At 39.1% G+C, this 19,643-nt stretch overlaps 1 long non-coding RNA gene across 1 annotated transcript; it reads right to left on the bottom strand.

Annotated features, from left to right (window-relative positions):
• Positions 1-2,434: 2,434 nt before the first annotated feature.
• Positions 2,435-19,519, bottom strand: LOC131758521 (uncharacterized). Its single transcript, XR_010841190.1, has 3 exons — positions 19,133-19,519; positions 16,161-16,394; positions 2,435-5,378 (listed from the first exon to the last, which is right to left on the bottom strand). It is a non-coding gene; the product is annotated as an uncharacterized lncRNA (long non-coding RNA).
• Between the last annotated feature and the right edge of the window lie 124 nt (positions 19,520-19,643).

The following is a 19,643-nucleotide window of genomic DNA, read 5'->3' as shown; positions in this document are numbered from 1 at the left end:
CTGGTAGGTGCCCTAGTTGTGTGGAGATATGAATTCTGCATCCTCCTAGTCCGCCATCTTGACTCTGCCCTCTGTGCTCTTTTTAAAACACAGATGTGATCATGTTTGGTTTCTCATTGTTTGACATTGTTTGGACAGTCCAGAATGTTAATCATATGGAGAATTCCTGATGTACATAATATATCCATAATCCCTGACACATAGTATATATTATATGTGTATGTGTAAATTTCATTTTCGAATCTCTAGAACAAAATACTCAAACCTTTTCTCAGGATAAAATATTCAAAGCATGAAAATTATACTTTCAAGTATACAAATGATACATTTATAGTTGCTGAATTTTTTGAAATACCTTATAGAATATATACTTGTATTTCTCATCTCTTTAACTTTGAAGATTTTATCAAAAGAGCCTATTTGTGGCTGACACTTGAGATTTTGAAAGCAGTTTTTCTCCTAAGACTTGGTTTCTTGTGTTCTTTCTCAGACTAAGCACCAAAAAGGAAGGCAAAACCAGGCTTTCTTCATGAACTATACCAATCAAAATTGTAATGGGGAAAATGTTTCTTTAGAGCTTTCCCTAGCAGACTTTTCCTTTTCTACTGTGTAGACCATTAGCTAACACTCTTGTGACATTTTACTTTATGAATAAAAAATGTGTATGATTACTGAGATGATTGTTGTTTCTGACAAATATTTATTACAGTAATCTGACAAATATTATATTACAGATATAACTATTCTAGCCACCTCAAATTACATAGGATGCTTATTTCTGAAATAATAATGGTTCCAGCCAGATGATTTTTTTTTTAAAGTCCATTGATATATTTTCAGATTTCATATTGTAACTAGCCTTTAAGAAACTATTCATTGTTGAGTATTGTATCAAAGAAAAATATCCTCGATTATGCAAAAATGTTATTAAAATATTCCTCACTTTCACAGCTACATATCTATTACAGGCTGGGTTTTCTTTATAAAATTCTACTAAAACAACATATTGCACTCATAGAATGAGAAGATAGGATCTTTGTTTAAGTTAGATATTAATGAGATTTGAAAACGTAAAACAATGCCACTGTCCTCACTACTATTTTTTTGTTTTGGAAGATGTAATTATTCTTCATAAAAGTATGTTATCATGGTAATATTTAATGAATTTATCATGTTATTTTAAGTGCATTAATAAATAACAGGATTTCATCCTGACATATACATATGTATATGTAACCTGATTTCCTTTGTTTCAACCATATTATTAAAAATTTTATTATGGGATATACTATTCTTTATGGTATTTATTATTTTCAGGAGAGAAATGGACATGATGTGTTATCAAAGCTTTACCCTTTCTTTTAATTATCTTTATCAGAGAGACAACTGTATAGCTCTGCTTACATACTTACATTGTTTTCTTTCTTTTTTATTATTTATTTATTTATTTTTATTTATCTTGGTTGTGCCGGATATCAGTTGTGGCACGCAGGATCTTCATTGTGGCACGCAGGCCCTTAGTTGCAGCATGAGGACTTAGACAACCAGGGAAGTCCCACTTATATTGATTTAAAAATTTTTCTAAATTACTATTTGAATACCACATTTACACTTGAAGGTAATTTGCCTATTTACAAATTTGAATATCCAATAAGAATTTCGGGTTCGTATATATTTATTATACGCCATAGAGAAAGATAAAAATTTGCTATCAAATGATTCTCCTTATATTTCCATTTGCTACAAAGAACATTCTGGGATTTCTCCTCCTGCCTTCTGCCAATGTCATCAAACATATGGCTTGATACTGAACATCTTGGACTAAGGAGGAAACTTTTGAAATTGAAATTAGACATAATTGATTTCTGTCTTTTCCATCTCTTTTTCCTTTATCAAAGAACTAGGTAAGGTATCCCATGAAGTTGTATCCCATCCACTATTTTTTATCTCTATTCCTTGGGACGGTACTAAGTGGTCTTACTCTTTTTTTACTGGGATTAAAAACCACTCTGTGATAATCTCTCCCTAAGTTCCTAAAGTATACAACTAAAACAACTCAAAGGGGAAAAATCCCACTAAAATAATATCAAATAATAATCATTTTCTATGTGCCAGGTGCTTTATGTATAGTATTGTTAATCTCACAAGAACATACAAGGTACGATTTATTATATTATCCATTTTTCAGATGAGGAAACTAAGTTTCAAAATTCTGCTTGAGTTCAGATTGCTAATAAGTGGTAGACTTGGAATTCAAACCCAGGACTCTATACCTCAGTCAGAGATAATAAATGTGAACAGGACTTGAAATCAAGTCCCCTGATACAGTGCTCTTTCCATTACACCATGTACCTTACAGATAACTTATGTTACTGCAAGGAATAATAATAATCACAATATCAACAGAGTAAAAAAAGCAACCCACACAATGGAAGAAATATTTGTAAATCATTTATCAGATAAGTGATTAATATCCAGAATGTATAGAGAACTCCTAAAACTCATCAACAAAAAAACCAAACAGCTCGATTCAAAAATCAGCAAAGGACGTGAATAGACATTTATCCAAAGAAGATATATAAATGGTCAATAAGCACATGAAAAAAAAGATCAACATTAATCATTAGGGAAATGCAAATTAAAAGTAAAATGAGATACCACCTCCCATCCAGTAGAATAGTTAATATCAAAAAACCAGAAAATAAAAAGTGTTGGCAAGGACTTGGAGAAAGTGGAACCCTTGTGTATTGTTGGTAGGAAAGTAAAATGGTACAGTGGAAAACAGTATGGTAGTTCCTCAAAAAATTAAAAATAGGATTAGCATAAGATCCAGCAATTCCACTTCTGGGTACCTACCCAAAAGAATTGCAAGCTGCGTCTCAAAGAGATGTTTTGTACAACCATGTTCATGGCAGCATTATTCACAGCAGCTAAAACATGGAAGAAACCCAAGTGTCCAGTAATGGATGCATACATTGTATGTAATATATACACACAACAGAATATTATTCAGCCTTAAAAAGGAAGAAAATTCTGACATATGCTACAATATGAATGAACCTGGAGGATATTATGCTAAATGAAATGACAGTCACAAAAAAACAAATTCTATATAATTCTATTTCCATGAGGTACTTAGAGTAGTCAAACTCAGAGAAGCAGAGAGTAAAATGGTGGTTGCCAGCAGCTGCAGGGAGGGTGGAATTGGGTGTTATTGTTCAATGGGTATAGAGTTTCAAGAAGAAATAGAACTGTCTTTGTTCACAGATGACATGGTTGTTTATACAAAAGGTGTGAAATAATTGCCAAAAACACCTTTCTGGGACTAATAAGCAATATAGCAAAGTTGCAGTATACAAGGTTAATATACAAAAGTATATGGCTTTCCTGTATACCAACAATGAACAAGCAGAATTTGAGATTTTAAAAAATAGCACATACGTTAGCACCCCTCCCCACAAAATGAAATACTTAGGTATAAATCTAACAAAATATGTGCAAGATCTAGTTGAAGAAAACTACAAATCTCTGATGAAAGAAATCAAAGACCTAAATAAATAGATATTCCATATTCATGGATAAGAAGACTCAATATTGTCAAGATGTCAGTTCTTCCCAACTTGATATATAGATTCAATGAAATCCTAATAATCTTAATAAATTATTTTTTGGATATCAACAACTGTTTCTAAATGTACACGGAGAGATAAAAATCCAGAATAGCCAACACAATATTGAAGGAAAAGAACAAAGTCAGAAGGCTGACACAAGCTGACCTTAAGACTTACTATAAACTACAGTAATCAAGACAGTGTGGTACTGGCAGAAGAATAGACATGTAGATCAATGGAATAGACTAGAGAGTCCAGAATTGTACCTATATAAATATAATCAACTGATCTCTGACAAAGAAGCAAAGGCAACACAATGGAGCAAAGGTAGACTTTTCTACAAATGGCGCTGGAACAACTGCACATTCATATGGAAAAATGTGAATCTAGACACAGACCTCATATCTTTTACAAAAATTAACTAAAAATATATCACAGACCTAAGAGTAAAATGCACAACTATAAAACTCCTAGAAGATAACATTGGAAAAAATCTATATGACCCTGGGCATGGTGATGACTTTTTAGGTATAACACCAAAGGCAAAATCCATGAAAGAATTGATAACCTGGGCTTCATTAAAATTAAAAACTTCTCCTCTGCAAAAAGACAGTCAAGAGAAGGAGAAGACAAGCCACAGAGTGGGAGAAAATATTTGTAAAAGACAGATCTGATAAAGGTCTGTTAACCAAAATATACAAAGAACTCTTACAACCCAACAATAACACACAACCTGACTAAAAGATGGGCTAAAGATATGAATAGACATCTTATTAAAGAAGATATACAGTTATCAAATAATCATATTAAAAAATGCTCAACATCACATTTCATCAGGGACTTTCAAATTAAAAGAAGGTATCACCATACATCTATTAGAATAGCTAAAATTCAAACCACTGATTACACCAAATGTTGTTGAGGATATGCAGCAACAGGAACTCTCATACATTGCTTGCAGGGATGCAAAATAGTACAGCCACTCTGAAAGGCATTTGGCGCCTTCTGAAAAATGAAACATAATTTTACCACCCAATCTAGCAATCACGATTTTGGTATTCAGCCAAAAAGGAGTTAAAAACTCATGCTAACACAAAACCTGCACACGGATGTTTATATCAGCTTTATTCATAATTACCAAAACATGAGAGGAACCAATATGCCCTTTAGTAGGTGAATGGATAAACTGTGGTACATCCAGAAAAAGGAATATTATCACTGAAAAGAAGTAAGTTATCAAGCCATGATAAGACATAGAGGAACATTGATCACATATTACAAAGTGAAAAAAGTTAATCTGGAAATGGTGTATCTTATATGATTGCAACTATATGGCATTCTGGAAAAGGCAAAACTATGGAGACAGTAAAAAGATGAATGGTTGCCTGGGGTTAGAGGGAGAAAAGGATGGATAGGCAGAGCACAGAGGAGTTTTAGGGCTACTATGTACAATACTGTAATTGCAGATACATGTCATTATACATCTGTCAAAACTCATAGAATGTACAACACCAGGAATGAATCTTAAATTATGGACTTTGGGTGATAATAATTGTATCAACTCTCCATTTCCAAGGATTTGTTGTTGTTGCTGCTTATTGTAGTTGTTATTGTTTCATGACTTTTCTAAACAGATGAATTCTGTAGTCTATTCTTTGTTTTATGTGGCTCCTGAAGTCTCTATTATCTTAGTGGTCAGCAAATGATTGGGCAGAGTCCTTAAACATAGTAATACCTCAGAGAGATTGCAGGTTTGGTTCCAGATCACTGCAATAAAGCAGATATCTCAATAGAGTGAGTCACATAAATTTTTTGGCTTCTCAGTACATACAAAAGTCATGTTTACACAGTACCTCAGTCTATTACGTATGCAATAGCATTATGTCTAAAAAAACAATGTACATACCTTAATTTAAAAACTTTATTGCTAAGAAAATGCTTACCATCATCTGAGCCTTCAGCAAGTTGTAATCTTTTTGCTGGTAGAGGGTCTTGCCTTGATGTTGATGGCTGCTGACAGATCAGAGTGGTCAGCAGGGTGGTCAGCTGAAGGCTGGGGTGGCTGTGGCAATTTCTTTTCTTTTTTAAAAAATATTTATTTGTTTGTTTTTTGCTACATCAGGTTTTAGTTGCGGCACGCGGGATCTTTTTTGCGGCAGGCGGGATCTTTCGTTGCAGCCTGGGCTTCTCCCTAGTTGTGGCCTGCGGGTTTTCTCTCTCTAGTTGTGGTGTGGGCTCCAGAGTGCGTGGGTCTATAGTTATGCCGCACAGGCTTAGTTGCCCCACAGCATGTGGGATCTAAGTTCCTTGACCAGGGATTGAACCCGCGTCCCCTGCATTGGAAGGTGGATTCTTTACCACTGGACCACTAGGGAAGTCCCGTGATTTCTTAAAATAGGACACTATGAAGTTTGCCGCACTGACTCTTCCTTTCACAAACAATTTCTCTGCAGCATGCAATGCTCTTTGATAGCATTTTACCACAGTAGAACTTACAAAATTGCAGTCAGTCTCCTCAAACCCTGCTATTGCTTTGTCAATGAAGTTTATGTAATATTCTAAATCCTACGTTTTTGTTCAACAAACTTCAGAGCATCTTCATTTGGAGTAGATTTCATCTCAAGAAAACACTTTCTTTGCACATCCTTAGGGAGCAACTCTTCATTCATTAAAGTTTTATCATGAGGTAGCAGCAGTTCAGTCACGTCTTCATACTCCACTTCTAATTCTGGTTCTCTTGCTATTTCCACCACATCTGCAGTTACTTCCTCCACTGAAGTCTTGAACCCCTCAAAGTCACCTGTGAGGGTTGGAATAAAGTTCTTCCATACTCCTGTTAATGTTGATATTTTGACCTCTTCTTATGAATCACAAAGTTTCTTAATGGCACCTGTGAATCCTTCCAGAAGGTTTCCAATTTACTTTGCCCAGATCCATCAGAGGAATCACTATGGCAGCTACACCCTACAAAATATATTTCTTAAATAATAAGACTTGAAAGTCGAAATTACTCCTTGATTCACGGACAGCAGAATAAATGTGTTATCATGCACAACATTAATCTCACTGTACATCTCCATCAGAGCTCTTGGATGACCAGGTTCATTGTTGATGAACAGTAGTATTTTGAAAGGAAACGTTTTTTTCTGAGCAGTAGGTCTCAACATTGGGCTTAAACTATTCAGTAACCTACGTCATAAACAGATAGGCTGTCATTCAGGCTTTGTTGTTCCATTTATAGAGCACAAGCAGAGTAGATTTAGCATAACTCTTAAGGACCCTAGGATTTTTGGAATAGTAAATGAGCATTGGCTTCAACTTAAAGTCACCAGCTGTGTTGGCACCAGCAAGAGTCAGCTTGTCCTTTGAAGCTTTGAAGTCAGGCATTGACTTCTCCAATTTAGCTATGAAAGTCCTAGATGGCATCTTCTTCCAATATAAGGTTGTTCCATCTACACTGAAAACCTGTTGTCTAGTGTAACCACCTTCATTAATGATCTTAGCTAGATCTGGGTAACTTGCTGTAGCTTCTACAACAGTACTTGTTGCTTCAGCTTGCACTTTTATGTTATGGAGATGGCTTCCTTTTTTAAACCTCATGAACCAACCTCTGCTCACTTCACACTTTCCTTCTGCAGCTTCCTCACCTCTCTCAACCTTCACAGAGTTGAAGAGAGTTACAGCTTTGCTCTGGATTAGGCTTTGGCTTAAGGGAATGCTGTGGCTGGTTTGATCCACTAAAACTTTCTCCATATCAGCAATAAGGCTGTTTTGCTTTCTTATCATTCATGTGCTCACTGGAATAGCACTTTTAATTTCCTTCAAGAACTTTTCCTTTGCATTCACAACTTGGCTAACTGTTGGTGCAAGAGGTCTAGCTTTCAGCCCGGCATGATTTCCTCTCTAAGCTTAATCATTTCTAGTTTTTGATTTAAAGTGAGAGACATGTGACTCTTCCTTTCACTTGAACACTTAGATGCTAATGTAAGGTTATTAATTGGAATAATTCCAACATTGTTTTGTTGTGGCCTACTTTCAACACTTGCCAAGAACCTTACAATTCTACCTTAGCCTTTATTTCCTGCTTTCTTACAGCCTTAAGGTCAGCGGGAGGTGAAAATTTCAGAGTTTTTTTTTTTTTTTTTTCCTGAGCATGCACACAGCCCTACGCATGCATTTGGCCTTCTACATTCTCAGGACTTTGTCAGAGCTTTGTAAGCCCTTACTGGACACTCATTCCCCGGCCTTTCCTCACAAGCTTTTTGTTTAGTCTGCTGTTTGTCCCTGCTGTTAGTGATCACCGTAGGCAGTAGTAACCTAAGATATTAGACAGTAAATATTTTCAACAAATACTCCTGGGAAGGAGATTTAGCACTAGGCTAGTTTGTAGTTAGACAAAATAAAGACACGTCTTTAAGCCACTATTCTAGGAAGCCCCCAGGCAGATTAGAACAAATAACTAATCACAATTCTTTGCTCACTCTGGTACCAGGAATGCAGGCTGTTATTCTCACAGCTACCACTGATCTAAGGAGAGGGGGATGGGACTGGAATCCCATTAGTACTTACTAAGAATCAGCTATTTTCCTTAAATAAATATTTTTGCCAGGTTGCTGCAGGCCTTTGGCTAATTTCCAGAGTTCAAAGAAAGTTGATTCTGACAGTTTTTTGCCCACTTTTCATTTGGAATTTTGCCTGATAATTTAAAAAAATGTTTGTTGAGATACAACTCATTAGAAAGTTCAGTTTTGTGGCCAGGGTTCAATTGTTGGTGGAACCTCTATCTTTGACATCTTGAGGAATCTTAGTTTATGGCAGCTGTGTAGCTAAGAAGATGTCCAAAAGAGGTCGTACAAGTCTAGGCAAGGTCAGATCCTGAGAAGGTTTAGCTCTAATATGACCCTCAACTTTTCAGATCCTTAAACTCTAAAGAGTTACCTCTAATTCTCAGAAATGATTCATGCTAACCAAACTAAGAAGAAACTAATTTATAAATCATGTCAATAAATTATTTCATAATGCAAACTATTTCTGGCAAGATAACCAATATCAGATAATCAATATCATTTTTTTTGGTCTCTGTTTCCCAGACCCGTGGAAAAGACCAGGTCAAAAAATTGCTTGGTGAGCACAGGGTAGAATAATGCAGTTGGGTGTTATTGTAAAATATTTCTTCTAGGCAGGGTACCAGGGAGAATTTCCATCTCTAATTCTGAGCCTCATTTATAAAATGTCAATTACAGTAACTACTTAAAAGTATTGGTGTTAGGATTAAATGAAATTACACATGCGCATGAATCATGATTTCACTATGACAGAAACCAATTCAGCTTCAGCTTAGACAAAACCGAAAACTTCGTAATTCACAGAATCCAAGGAATGATTGAACAACCAAACCATAGGAAGAGCAGGAATAAGATCTTCCTCTCTGTCCCTGTTTGACTTTACTCTGTGTTGGCTCTGTTCCCTGCAACTGCAGCTTAGTTTCCTCCATATGGTGAGGAACATGGTCACTGATAACTCCCACGTTTTTACATCTTACAATTTGGCTACCAAGATTCTACTTTTTTTCCCCTTTCGTTCTCAATTCCTGTTAGAAGATGTTTGGGTTATGTCCTTAACCCTGAAGAAATCAACTGTGGCCAAAGGACTGGGAACATGAAAGAACATGCAATTTTCCCACAGGTGCTACAGGGTTTAAGCTGACCAGAGGAACAGGGTGGTAAATTGTATTATTGCCCCCAATTATTTACTCCTCACTTTCCACGTATATGTGACTTGAAGCTTCCTTTCCTTGTGGAAAGAGTATATATCCCCTCTCCACTGAGGTTGAGCTTAGCCATATGATGTGACACCTGTGCAGAAGCTTTAAGAGGCACCATGATTTTCTGGCAGCTCCCTGGCTGCCCCACTCTGCCATGAGATTGGGCAAGTCTCATGTAGAGTTGTTTCTTCACCCTGGAATCCAGGATGAGACAGCACATGGCGCACAGCCATAGTCTTCCTAAAGCCTGAAGCAGCACTGTAAGCAACTTGTAGTCTACATGTAACATAAGCAAAAATTAGTCCTTTGTTTTCTAAGTCACTGAATTTTCAGAGTTGTTTGTTATATAATATAGCATAACCTGGTGAAAGCTAATACAAGCAGTTCCCAGAAAAAGAGAGGGGAGATGCTGGCTGGTGAAACATTAAATTATTTAAAACAGTGCCTACAATACAGAATGCATTCAATATAGACTCCCCTGAGAAACATCAATAAATCCTAACTTTCCTACTCCCATTTGTAGTGAGTCATAAAAAATTCTCATCATAAAGGTGAATTATAATATATTGAGAAAACATAATTTATTCATATTTCTTACATTTATTCTATATGCTGTTGTCCTGATTGCATTTAGGAGAGACCCCGGTCTTACTGGCAACTCTTTTTTTTTTTTTTTTTTTTTGCGGTACGCGGGCCTCTCACTGTTGCGGCCTCTCCCATTGCGGAGCACAGGTTCCGGACGCGCAGGCTCAGCGGCCATGGCTCACGAGCCCAGACGCTCCGCGGCATGTGGGATCTTCCCGGACCGGGGCACGAACCTGCGTCCCCTGCATCGGCAGGTGGGCTCTCAACCACTGCACCACCAGGGAAGCCCGCAACTCATTTTCTAACCATTCCTTAGACTGATGATCCATCTTATGCACTATCTTACTTTCTTTCATTCTCAGTATTCAGAAGATTCTCCCAGTCAGAGGCTTTGCTGCTTTCTTTCTAGTCTACAATTTTTTCCCCCAGTCTACATTTTGGTTTGCATATTTCCTCCCTCTGTATACTTTCCCTGGAGAATTATAATCATTCATACAACTTCAACCTGCCAACATAATTAAAACCTCCAAATATATTTCTAGGCCAGATCTTGTTCCTGAGCTCTGGACACACCTACTCATCTGCCCACTGGATATCTTCACTTCATGTCCCATTGACACCTCAGACACAGCCACTTCACTCATCATCTTTCTTTTCAAATCTGTTTTCTTCTCCTTCTTCTTTTGGCCTGTACTGCCTATCCTGGTTAATGGTACCACCATGTACCTAGTTGCTCATGCTAAACATTTTGGCATCCCCTTCATTTTCTCCCCTTTCCTCATGTCCTTGCTATTCCAATCATATAATTGTTTCAACTCCTGTAGAGTCTGTTCTCTACACATGTACCGAATCTTTCTTTTCCTCTGGTCCTCCTGCCATGGCCTGCAGCTCAGTTCCATCAGACATTTAATGACTTCTTTAATTCTAATTGCTATTCTGAATGCTGCAGATAAAGAATGAATAAGGCATACTCCCTGAGGCCCAGGAACTCACTTTCTAGTCAAGAGGATAAACAGATCATTTCATTTATACAACAGGGTAAATGCTAAAACACAGTTATGGATAGGGGACTACGGGAAATCAGAGAAAGAATGCTTTACCTAAACTAGCAATTTGGAGAAGTGGAGAATTTTGAACTGAGAAAGGATGATACGGAGTGAGCAGAGCAAACTAAAATGGAACACATTATATACAGGGAGGGAGAACTGCCTTAGCAAAAGTGTGAATGAGGATAGTGTGTAGGAAATATTGAAGACTGATGCTAGAGGGAGGGGTGAAGTGGGAGCCAAATCATGTAACGTGGACTTACTTAAGGAGCTTAGACTTAACCTTACAGGGCAGTAGTTTCAAACTGGGCTAAACAAAGCTCCTCAGGGTTCACTGAGTGGGCGAGGGCATGGAAGGCCAGCTGGGCTTCACAGCTTTGGTTCTGACACCTACTTCAAGGGGAACAGCTCAGCTAACCTTTATTGCATCATTTGCATAATAGTTCCCTGACCTAAAGGTGTGGGGTGTTTATCAAAATCACACACAGGGTGACTCAAGAGGGAAGAGATATGGGAACATATGTATATATATAACTGATTCACTTTGTTGTAAAGGAAAAACTACCACACTATTGTAAAACAGTTATACTCCAAAAAAGATGTTTAAAAAATTTAAAAAATAAAAAAAAGGAGAGACTTCAGATTTTTAACTTTGAGCAAAATGTTTGCTGTAGGAATTTATGAATTACTTACATTAGATTTAAAAATACTTTCTTCCTCACCTAGTAAGGTATTTAATCACAAATAAATACTGAGTTATATGAGAATTTTCTGCATCAATAAAAAAATCACATATAAAAAAAACCAAAAAAACAAAATCACACACATAACGGGGTTGGAGAGGGTATCATTAGCTTGGAAAGCATGAGTGCTGAACAGTTTAAGCCAACTGCTCTGAAGACGAATCACAAGATGAGACATTCAGTTATTATTTCCACATAGCTTTTTATGATCTTTCACATCCAATCAGTACCTTGCACAAAAATTAGTTGACAGGAATCTTCTGTGATCACTTGCTTTCTACCAAGTTCAAAAACCCTTCTGTGGGCTTGTTACCACAATTTAAGATCTACTGTACCAAGAAAAACACTGTATTTGCTCCCTTTCCTTAACCGAACTGTGGGAGAAAAGAATTAAGCACTTATTGTTCAGCTCTCAAGGCAGATGTCAGTTTATTTGGGAGGCAGTAGGCAGAGGAGGAAAGACTTCTTGTCTTCTTTCCCCCTAGTTAGAGGTCTCAAAGTCCAAGCATTGTGTAAGACTTATGTAACTGGCAGGAGATATGGCTCCTCTTGGGTGGAAGCCTGGCTCCTCTGAGAATCATCAGAGTTCTGCTCCATGGGGAGCAGGAGTAAGAACAGCAACTCATCAAGGGCTTAATATGTTCTGGGTACCATAACTGCATTAACTTATTTAATCACTACAACGAAGCTGAGAGATAGGTACTGTGTGATCCTCATTTTAAGTATAAGGAAATTCAGGTATAGAAGCTAAGTAACTTGTTCCAGATACCTAGGTGGTAAATGGCAGGGCCAGGATTGAAATTCAGACAGTCTGGCTCCCGTATTTGATCTCACAATCACTGAGCTAAAGCGTCTCCTTAAAAGTGGGTCTTACAGAGAGTCCTTCAATGCAAAGGGTGTAAAAGGCCAACCCCAGCAAGCCTAGCCTGGGACCAGGGCTTAGTCTTTCTAAAGTCAATTTATCTCATCTCTACCATTTGAAAAGAATGCCTGTACAGTAAGTCCCCTACATACGAACTTTCGAGTTGCAAACTTTCAAAGATGCAAACGTGCATTTGCAAGTCCAATCACGTAAGTTAGTTCACGTGCCTGGCACACGTTGTCACACATGTGCATCCTCTGCAAGTGGTTGTGTTTTGTGTGCTTTACTGTACAGTACTGTATACAGTAGTGCAGTATCTTTATTTCAAGCCCAGGATGTCCGGAAGCAAGTATACAAGCAGTGGTGATGTAGCTGGTACTGCTAAGAAGCGCCAGGAATTGGAGGCCCAGAGAAAGGATGAAGAGAGAGACAAGAGGAAGAAGAAGTAACTGAAGAACCAAAGAGATTCACGACGCAGGAAATGGCAAGGGGATTTTCTTTATCTGAGGAGGCACTGTTAGTTTTTGAGGCACAGGACTCAAACGTAGCATGGTACACGAAGTTTGCAGTAGCCGTTCAAAATGCAACCCAGTGCTACCATGTCATCTATGATGAGAAAAAAACAGCTACTACCCAGACATTACTAGATCATTTTTTCAAGAGGGTAGATAGAATTGAATCCAGCAAGGAACCAGAACCTGTGCCATCAACGTCAGGAGCGAGTGAAATGGCAGCTCGCCCTCCGTCTCCAGTTGCTGAGGATCCTTCAGCTCTAGCACCTCCCACCTCCTCCCCCTCCTCCAGCCAGTAACTCTTCTTGCCTGTTCCCTCGATGCCAGCCCCTGATGCCAGCTGTTGTGCTGTACTCCTGTACTTTTCAAGGTACTGTACTGTAAGATTAAAAATGTTTTCTTTACTTTTTGTTTGTTTTTCATGTATTATTTGTGTGAAAAGTATTATAAACCTATTACAGTACTATATAGCTGATTGTGTTAGCTGGGTCCCTAGGCTAACTCTGTTGGACTTATGAACAAATTGGACTTACGAACGCACTCTTGGAATGGAACTCGTTCGTGTGTAGGGAACTTACTGTACTTTGATGGTCCAGTTCCCCCAAGGTTGCTACAAAAGAAGTTGAGGCTGTGCCCTTATCAACTCGTTTACTAACACGGGTCAATTCTAATTGGGTCAACTATTTTATTTTGCTCAGGGAGGACCCTATAAGTAGAAATTCTTGGGGCTTTTAACCACTAAGGAACCCCAGATCTTTAATGCATTTTTTCAAATGTACATTCTAAACCAAACAACCTCAGTGTGTAAACTTACACATTCAACATGACTCTTGCTTCCCCTTTTCTAAGGGAAATCTTTAATTAGGATTTAGAATTATTCTCCACACAAATAATTTTTTAAAAGTTTATAATACACAGCTATAGGTGTTGGGGAGCCACTGAATGGGAAATTTGCTTTTTAGATTGTTCTAGCTTCAGCATGGAAGATAAATTTAAGGGGTGCATGACTGAAGGCTGGATGATGAAAAGGCCATTATAACAGACAAGATGAAAGATTAAAAGAGGAGGAACACAGGCAGTGGTAATAAGCATGGAGAGGAGAGGGCAGATTTTTAAAAATTTAGGAAGTAAAGAGGTAAAACTTGGTAAATATGCTGGTTATTCTCCATTTGCCCTACAGCACCATTTTCTACCTTTCTTTGCCCAGCTCTGTGCCCTGGAGGGTGGCTGACTCTCTGGACTGTATCATCCCAAATCCCTTACTGGCTGGCTTTGGATTGGGTTCTGCTAGTAGGAGGCATTAGTAAGAGACTGGCGGGCAGGAGGAGAAAAAGGTCAGGGAATTCTCTCCTCTGCTTATGGCTGCTTATGGCTACAGGTCCATCTAGGTGGTCCCTCTCCATAACTACAACTCTTTCTGGTTCTGGTAATACACTCCTCTCCTTCTGCTTCTTCAGGTCTGTGGGTACCTCACAAACCTTGTTGACTCCCTTAACTTCCCTGACCTCTGTAAAGAGTCCTTTGGTTAAACTCTATTTTTTTTTTTTTTTTTTTTTTTGCGGTACGCGGGCCTCTCACTGTTGCGGCCTCTCCCGTTGTGGAGCACAGGCTCCGGACGCGCAGGCTCAGCGGCCATGGCTCACGGGCCCAGCCGCTCCGCGGCACGTGGGATCTTCCCGGACCGGGGCACGAACCCGCGTCCCCTGCATTGGCAGGCGGACTCTCAACCACTGCGCCACCAGGGCAGCCCTAAACTCTCTTTAATTAATAAGCCATCTGAGTCTTTTTCCTTCTGGGACCTGGACTAGCAGTGATTGATGGGGAATGGGGAGAGGAGTACAAAGAGTTGCGGTGACTCCCAGCTTTAGATTCTTTCCTCTCAAATGGATTTTTAGCATTTTCCTGAGTGTTTTGTTAGGACATGCTCTATTCAGATTACTTGGAATCCATCCTTGGCACCACCACTTTGGTTGGCATTTCCAGCAGGAGATTCAGGCAGGTTCTCCAGAACCAAGCATGGTGTCTGGTGTAGAGCAGCACTCAATACATGGATTTTCTCTCTCAGTGTCTCTGAACTTTATTGTCACATTATTATAGGCCCCATACACTCAGATTTTTGAACTCAGAATTGGTCTGGCCATTGTTAGTTTTATATCTAACTTTGAGTTCTAGATTTTGAAATGTACATGGGACAGTTAGAAAGGGCTATGTAAAACAACAACAACAAAATTCCCAATTATAGTGAAAGCTTTGAAAACATTGAAGAAACTGGGATTACTGAGCAGTGAGAATGCATTAATGCAAATTTTAATACCCAAGCAGCTGGCCTATGGCTGTATTGTTTTGATTAAACTATAAAATTTTCTCTCCAACAAGTAATTCAGTATGATGAACATTCTACTCTTCATCATATAACAATCACTTCAACTCACAAGAATTTAGTTGAGAGACTCTTCATAATTCTTGTTAAGTCATAAATTATATCTCTACTCCCTACATTGCCTTTATACCTATACCGCATACCCTAAATACTTCAAATACCCTAACAACCCCTATAGAAGACTGCCCCATACCCTGCACCCCTAGCATGCACATTAGACGCACCAGGGAGCTCTTTAAAAATACTCATTCCCAGGGCTTCCCTGGTGGCGCAGTGGTTGAGAATCCGCCTGCCAATGCAGGGGACACGGGTTCGTGCCCTGGTCTGGGAAGATCCCACATGCCACGGAGCAGCTGGGCCCGTGAGCCATGGCCACTGAGCCTGTGCTTCCGGAGCCTGCGCTCTGCAACGGGAGAGGCCACAACAGTGTGAGGCCCGCATACCGAAAAAAAAAAAAAAAAACACCTCATTCCCAGACTCCACCCCATGCCAATTAAATCAGCAATTTGGAAATGAGGCCCAGGTGTGGATATTGTTTAAAAGCTCCCCAAATGATCCAAAATGAACAAAGTTGAGAACAAGACTCCAAACCATAAAAAACAACCAAGATCACACAAAAAGATATGACTCTCCACAGAATGTATAAACCCAAGATACCTTGTGTCTGTTTATCTCTTGTTAATGAACTTCCTGTGAGCCTTCTCTCCCCATTAACCTTCAGTTTTTGCACACTGGAAAGCTGATTGAGAGCTCTTCAGTTGGTTTTGCTTCCTTGTTTGAAGCGTGTGGTTTGCTGACAAGCTGCCCAGAACATGGTGAAAGACAACCACAATTAAACCTGCCTCTGAGTCAGCAGTGGTTTTCTCCATCAGTGAGGTTTTTCTTAAGACCCTAAAAGAGGGTGAAAAAAGAGCATATAAATGAAGGAATCAAATAGACTCTCAAGAGTCGTTAAAGATAACAGTTTTGGTTGGGGAGGGGGAAGGCTATTGTGAACAAAAGAACGAACGATGCTTTCAATATTTTCAAAGAAAGCTTTGACTAAGGATCAAGAAGTAAAATGTGTATTCTGCATTTGTTTTGCATCATGCTTCAGGGTTCTTCGTGATCAAATACAGGGTTCTTTCAAAAGAAGTGAAAGGTAATTGCAATAAATACAGTTACTTTCAATAAATATACATAATCTTGAGTAATTCTAAGTCTCAGTTAGGAATGAGGTAATAAGAAAATAGTTTTTAAAATATGTTTTCTATCTCAGTTTCTTACGGTGAGCAAATGTTCCATGTTATTTGTGTCAGTTCCATTTTTTTCAAGTGACTTTCCCTATGTAGAGAGTGTCTTGAGTTATAAACTACACAGGAATGCAGATAACCTGTGATTTCTCTATCTAGGATAATTGCAATGTAACTTAGTGAGGCCTAGTAGCTCACAAAGTTATCTGAAGTATTTCAGAAGGGACAGGAAGCACCCCTTGCACTTTTTTAGCAGTAGTCACTGCCCACAGGTTGATACTGTAGGAGATAATGAAACAACCCAAGTTGGCTTCTTTAATTTCTTCTCTGCCCTTTCTCCACTTCCTGTCAAGTTTTCCCTCCATCTCAGCCTATGTTGACTTGGTAATAATATGTCCACTTTCAGTTTCATGCAGTCTAAATGTTTTAGGTAGTTTGGTTATCTCACAAACCAAACAGACCAAAAAACAAAACAAGGCAAAACAAAAGAAACCTCGCCCTGTGGAATGGGAAAGCAGATGCTGGAGTACAAGATAATCTGTAAAATGAAGTATTGCATAACACAGAGCAGGGACTCAAAGAGGTGACTAGAAAGATGAAGTCTAAAGTGATTTCTCCAAACCAAAATCTCTGGAGAGAATGATTGGGAGGTCTCCCTCTGCTTTCTGGAAAGGGATTCCAGCCAATTACATCTGACTCTTAAAGGATATGAGTTGCATAGGGTTCTGATCAAATGCTTAAAGGTGTTAGTGACTTAATTTTTATTGTAATAATCCAGCTAAGTTTTAAATGACTCTAGATAATAGTAACAACACATAGCATTAAGTATGTATATATTATATATAAAATGCTTTTATATCTACTATCTCATTTGATGGTCATATCAATCTTGTGTCCAAAGAAGGAAAGGTAGCTTTGTTAGGCCTTCTTACAAATAATGACTCTTAAGGAAAGGTTCTTAAATGGGCCGGAAAGGCTCTTAAATGGGCCAGAAAGGACCAAGCTTGGACTAGAATGCATGTTTTTTTTTTTTTTTTTTTTAAGTCTTTTCACGTTCTACCACATCGCACTGGGACTCTCTAAGTCCTTAGCATTTCAGTTGTGTGAGGAGATGAAGGAAGAAGTTTTTATATACTGAGGTATGGGGAAGACGTTCTTGCTTACACATGATTTAACTTAAACTTTATGCTAACCAGAACAGCCTGTTTTGTGGCCTATTAAACATACATTGTACAATTGCTTTAACCACTAAAGAAAAGGGTGACTTGTCCAGAAGTAATATGTCCATTTTTTAGAGATAAATGTCTCCCTCTTCCTGGGACGTCAATGGTCAATGCTAGCACTCCTTAGATGACAAGGCTCCCTTCCCAGGCACAAGGCCATACTGACTCACTGTGTACGTGATGTTGTCTTTTTTGAAAACTTGAAAGAATGTACCCCTCTCGCGCTTGATATTCTTTGTTCCGACAAGATATAAAACTGTGCTGAAACCATGTTTCCTTGGAACAGTTCCTTAGAGCTACCCAAGAGGCTGTTTGTCAGGCTATACTTCTCAGTTTGGCTCAAAACTCTCTGCTATTCTTACTATAGATCAGTTATTGATGACTTCCCTCTACATAGTGAAATAAATACAATTCAATCTTAAATTTAGTAAAGCAGCAACTGAGGTTGAGAAAGAAATAAGGACCTTAAATGGTTGGGAAAGTCTAAATGCAAAACCTAGGAGTCGGGGGATGTAGTTTCCACTAAAATTAAAAAATATGAGTACTTACTTTGAGCCAGACTCTGCTAGGTGCAAAGTTTAAAAACGGTTAAGAACAGATCCTGCCTTTGAGGAACTTACTGACTAGGGCAGCAGGTCACAATCTAGTGATCTGGACTTTGAAGAATTGATTAGGATTTACATGTGTGCTCAAAGGAAGCGTGGTTCAGATAATCAGGTCAAAAGAGAAGGCAAAAAGGCATATAAACGATGAACTTTTGAGAGTGACGGGAGTCCCCAAAGTTTGTCAGTTTGATACGGAAAATTGCTCTATTTTTTTTGTTTCTTAAGTAAAATGCTCACCATTAGCATTTATGAAACCAGGGGAAAAAAGAGACTTTTTTCAGCCGTAATTCCTACGCACCACCCCCCCTCCGTTTAAAAGTTCTCAATCTACCCCTTAGGGTCCACACTTGAACGTAAAAAAACTTTTAAAATGTAACCTGTATACAGTGGTGATATACCGAACAGTGAGATAAACCCTAAGCTCGTTTGAAAGAAAACTTAACAGGGAGCCAGTGACTCGGGGTTGAGCCGTGCCTATCCTACGAACTGTTCTGTGATCTTGGGCAAGTAACTTCTCAGGATGTCCCTCTCGGTCTGTAAGATGAGTATGACCCAAAGGTCCACCTTACCGAGTTTTGTGAGGATGATTTTTAAAATGCCAGTGAAAGCATTTCCTCTACTCCATTTAGGGTGCTTTTGCTATCTCCGGGCTCCTTCCACTCTTGCCGCTTTGAGATTTAATGCATCACGACCCAAAGGCCTTAAGCATCACCACAATTGCCTGACCGTCTCTCCTCATACACACCCACGTCCCTTGCGCTGACTGAGTCGGCCGAAGGAGGTCTCGCAGCTGAAGTCATACACTCCTAAAGGCCAGGAGAAACAGACAGAAACCTCCAAGTCCAGCCGCACAGATAGGAGAGACGCGTAAATGTAAGAAAGTTAGGAAAGATCTCTATGCGCAAACGCAATGTCCGCCCCGCACCTCCTCTCCCACGGGATGGGGCGGGCTGCGACGTACCCACGTCGGACGCACTGCCGTTCGCGAAGCGTGCGCCGGCGGCGTGGGACCCGCCCCTGGGGGAGGGGGCGGGGTTTCTTCCTGGCAGAGGTGGGAGCGCTTGCAGTCGTAGGGAATAG

The sequence above is a fragment of the Kogia breviceps genome, chromosome 6 (assembly GCF_026419965.1).
Source record: "Kogia breviceps isolate mKogBre1 chromosome 6, mKogBre1 haplotype 1, whole genome shotgun sequence".
Classification (NCBI taxonomy): Eukaryota; Metazoa; Chordata; class Mammalia; order Artiodactyla; family Physeteridae; genus Kogia; species Kogia breviceps.
Note: the sequence above shows the minus strand (reverse complement) of the source record. Positions and strands in the feature narration are given on the sequence as shown.